Below are 5,199 nucleotides of genomic sequence, written 5' to 3'. Positions count from 1 at the left end.
ATGCATGCACAAAATCTTATTGGAGGATAATGCTAAACCAATGGTTCAACCATAGAGGCGGCTAAATCCAGCCATGAAGGAAGTGGTGCAGAAAGAGGTCACCAAATTACTGGAGGCTGGGATCATTTATCCTATTTCTGATAGCCCCTGGGTGAGCCCTGTTCAAGTTGTCCTCAAAAAGGGAGGCATGACAGTGGTTCATAATAAAAAGAATGAACTGGTTGCTACAAGAACAGTTACAGGGTGGCGCATATGTATTGACTACAGAAGGCTCAATACAGCCACCAGAAAGGATCTTTTTCCTTTACCATTCATAGACCAGATGCTAGAAAGACTGGCAGGTCATGATTATTACTGCTTTTTGGATGGCTACTCAGGCTATAACCAGATTGCAGTAGATCCCCAGGATCAAGAGAAAACAGCATTCACGTGTCTATCTGGAGTGTTTGCTTATAGAAGGATGCCGTTTGGGCTGTGTAATGTGCCTACAACCTTCCAGAGATGCATGCTCTCTATTTTCTCTGATATGGTGGAAAAATTTCTGGAAGTCTTTATGGATGACTTCTCAGTATATGGAGACTCATTCAGCTCCTGTCTTGATCACCTGAAACTAGTTCTGAAAAGATGCCAAGAGACCAACCTGGTTTTAAACTGGGAAAAATGTCACTTTATGGTGACTGAAGGGATTGTCCTTGGGCATAAAATTTCAAACAAAGGAATAGAGGTGGATCAAGAAAAAATAGAGGTAATTGAAAAATTACCACCACCTGCCAATGTGAAGGCAATCAGAAGCTTTCTGGGGCATGCAGGATTCTATAGGAGGTTTATAAAGGATTTTTCAAAAATCGCAAAACCTCTGAGCAATCTGCTAGCTGCTGACACGCCATTTGTGTTTGACACAGAGTGTCTGCAGGCGTTTGAAACGCTGAAAGCTAAGCTGGTCACAGCACCAGTTATTTTTGCACCAGATTGGAAATTACCATTTGAGCTAATGTGTGATGCCAGTGATCACGCCATTGGTGCAGTATTGGGACAGAGGCATGACAAGCTTCTGCATGTCATTTATTATGCTAGCCGCATTTTAAATGATGCCCAGAAAAATTACACAACCACAGAAAAAGAATTGCTTGCAGTGGTTTATGCCATTGACAAGTTCAGATCATACTTAGTAGGATCAAAAGTGATTGTGTATACTGACCATGCTGCTCTTAAATATCTACTCACGAAGCAGGATTCAAAACCCAGGCTCATCAGATGGGTGTTGCTTCTACAAGAGTTTGATATAGAAATAAGAGACAGAAAAAGGACAGAGAACCAAGTGGCTGATCATCTGTCTCGGATAGAGCCAGTAGAAGGGACGTCCCTCCCCTCTCTTGAGATCTCTGAGACTTTTTTGGATGAGCATTTATTTGCCATTCAGGAAACACCGTGGTTTGTAGACATTGCAAACTATAAAGCTGCAAGGTTCATACCCAAAGAGTACAGCAGGCAACAAAAGAAAAAATTAATTACTGATGCAAAGTACTACTTGTGGGATGAACCTTATCTCTTCAAGAGATGTGCAGACGGGATAATCCGGAGATGTGTGCCTAGAGAAGAAGCATAGAGAATCCTATGGCATTGCCATGGATCACAATATAGAGGCCATTTCGGAGGTGAGCGGACAGCCACCAAGGTCCTCCAATGTGGTTTCTACTGGCCTACACTCTACAAGGATTCCCGAGAGTTTGTACGAAACTGTGACAGTTGCCAGAGAGCTGATAATTTGCCCCATAGTTACGCCATGCCTCAACAAAGAATCTTAGAGATTGAGTTGTTTGACGTATGGGGATTGACTTCATGGGACCTTTCCCACCATCATACTCAAACACTTATATTCTGGTGGCAGTTGACTATGTATCAAAATGGGTAGAGGCCATTGCCACACCCACCAATGATACTAAAACAGTGCTGAAGTTCCTCCAGAAACATATTTTTAGCAGGTTTGGTGTCCCTAAAGTACTAATCAATGATGGGGGCACTCACTTCTGCAACAAACAGCTTTACTCTGCCATGGTCCGGTATGGGATTCGCCACAAGGTGGCAACTCCATATCATCCACAAACTAATGGGCAAGCTGAAGTCTCTAACAGAGAACTAAAGAGAATCCTGGAACGGACTGTAAGTACCCGTAGAAAGGATTGGGCAAGAAGCTTGGATGATGCTCTGTGGTCTTACAGAACAGCATTCAAGACTCCTATAGGGACCTCTCCATACCAACTTGTGTATGGTAAGGCATGTCACCTACCCGTGGAACTGGAACACAAAGCCTACTGGGCAACCAAATTCCTGAATCTTGATGCCAAATTAGCTGGAGAAAAAAGATTGCTTCAGCTAAATGAGCTAGAGGAGTTCAGATTCACTGCTTTCGAAAATGCCAAGCTTTATAAAGAGAAATAAAAAAAGTGGCATGACAGAAAGCTGTCATCTAGAATCTTTGAACTAGGACAGAAGGTTCTGTTGTTTAACTCTAGACTCAGGCTATTCCCTGGGAAACTGAAATCCCGGTGGAGAGGACCATATGTGATTACAAGTGTATCACCATATGGTTATATGGAACTTCAAGATATTGATTCAGATAAGAAGTTCATTGTTAATGGACAGAGAATCAAGCACTATCTTGAAAGCAATGTTGAGCAAGAGTGCTCAAGGCTGAAGCTAGACTAAAAGCTCAGCAAGGTCCAGCTAAAGACAATAAAGAAGCGCTTGCTGGGAGGCAACCCAGCCATAGGGCATCACTTCCTCTAAGCATTTTGCCCTATTCTTGATTTTATTTGTTTATATAAAGTTCATTGATCCTAAGGTAAAATGTCAATTGTATAAGTTCACAGGGTTATAAAAGGAATCCACACACAAAACAGAGAAAAAGAGCTTGCTGGCAAGAAAACGCTAGTAAGAGTCTGTTTTGGGCGTTCAACGCCCAAAAGAAGCATCCACTGGGCATTGAACGCCAGTAAGGATAGCTATATGGGCGTTAAACGCCAGAAAGGAGCATCTTCTGGGCGTTGAACGCCAGAAAGAAGCTCCTTCTGGGCGTTTGACGCCAAATTTACAGCATCCTGGGCGTTCAGAAAAACGTCCAATGACAAAGGACTTCCTGGCGTTCAACGCCAGAAAGAAGCAACAGCTGGGCGTTGAACGCCCAGGAGAAGCAGCATTTGGGCGTTGAACGCCCAAAACATGCAGCGTTTGGGCGTTCAAATGCCAGGATGGTGGGGAGGAGGTAAATTCGTTTTTCTTCATATTTTTCATTTTAATTTTGATTTCCATGTTTTCAATTCATGATTTCTTGCATAAACATGTTAAGAACCCTGATTTCTAAAATCCCTAATTTCTAAAAATCCTACTTTAAAAATATCAAATGTATCTTAATCCATAAGCACAAACCCTCTTTTTCAATCCAATTCAACTCTTTTTCAAATTTTCAAAACAAATCTATCTTTTCACTCTAAAATCTTTTCAACTAATCAATATCTTTTTCAAATCTCCACATTATCTTTTTCAAAATCTAAATTTATCTTTTTCAAATATCTTTCATATCTTCTCAATTTTAAACCGTATCTTTTCATATCATACTTATCTTTTCCAAATCAATCTTTTTTATCATATATTTTCTAAATTTTTGAACCCACCCCCCTCTCCCTTTAAATATGGGTTCGGCCTCCCTCCCCTTCCATCCATAATTGCACTAGCTCTCCTTCTCTCCCTCTCCTTTCTTTTCTTTTGCTTGAGGACAAGCAAACCTCTAAGTTTGGTGTGCTTATCCGTGATCACTAAGATCATGGTTCCTAAAGGAAAACAACCCACTACAAGAGGCAAGAAAGAGAGTGTTCCAAAACCACTTTGGAATCAAGGGAAGTTTTTAACTAAAGAACATTCAGACCATTATTACAAAATAATGGGTCTAAGATCAGTGATCCCGGAAGTTAGATTCGATATGAAAGAAGACGAATATCCGGAAATCCAGGAGCAAATTCGAATCAGGAACTGGGAGATCCTAGCTAATCCTGAAACGAAAGTGGGAAGGAATATGGTCCAGGAGTTCTATGCTAATATGTGGCAAACAGACAGGCAAAGACTATCTGGATCTGCTATCTATGACTATCGAACCTTGGTCAGAGGAAAGATTGTTCATACCCACCCTGACAAGATCAGGGAGATCTTAAAGCTACCTCAGCTGAAAGATGATCCAGACTCCTTCAATAGGAGAATGATGAGAACAGACAAGGGCCTGGATAAGATTCTAGAGGATATATGTATCCCTGGAGCCAGGTGGACCATCAGCACGAAGGGTGTCCCTAATCAACTCAAAAGAGAAGATCTCAAACCAGTCGCTAGAGGATGGCTGGACTTCATTGGGCATTCTCTGCTGCCCACTAGCAACCGTTCTGAAGTCACTATTAGAAGAGCAGTAATGATCCATTGCATCATGATGGGAAAAGAAGTGGAAGTTCATCAACTGATTTCAACTGAATTTTACAAAATTGCAAACAAAAATTCCAAAGATGCCAGATTGGCTTATCCAAGCTTGATTTCTATGCTCTGCAAGGACGCTGGAGTAAGGATGGGAATAACTGAGTATATCTCAGTTGAGCGACCAATCACCAAAGCATCAATGGAAAAACAACAAGCACATGATGACCCCATCAAGAAGAAAACACAGGAATTTCTCTAGAAATCCCTCAATCTGAATACTGGGAGTATCTTGAAACATCGATTACCAAGATGCAAGAAGCTATGGAACAAATAATGAAAGAACAGAAGGAACAAAGTAGCATTCTTTGCTATTTGATTAAAGAATAGGAGGAGCAAGGGCGTGACTTAAGGGAATTGAAGCGCTAGAAATTATCTCTTGAAGGACCAAGCACCCCGCAGATTAGAGGAACATCCACTCCCCAGAACAAAGGTTGTTAAATTCCAATCTTAGCCTTAACTCTGTGATAACTGTTCTTATTTTAGTTTTACCTTAGGAGTCATATAGTAGTAATTAGTATCTATATTTTTGATTTTATCTCCAATTAAGCTACAATTTAATTTTCTCATCATCATCAAACATGAATAAAATAGGAGAATTTCTTTAGAATAAGAGGCAATAATTTTTGAGTTTTTAATAAGAAAATTCTAATTATTTACATGTGGTGGCAATACTTTCTGTCTTCT

This window comes from Arachis hypogaea, chromosome 16 (genome assembly GCF_003086295.3).
Source record: "Arachis hypogaea cultivar Tifrunner chromosome 16, arahy.Tifrunner.gnm2.J5K5, whole genome shotgun sequence".
NCBI classification, from domain to species: Eukaryota; Viridiplantae; Streptophyta; class Magnoliopsida; order Fabales; family Fabaceae; genus Arachis; species Arachis hypogaea.
This window is presented reverse-complemented; position numbering follows the sequence as displayed.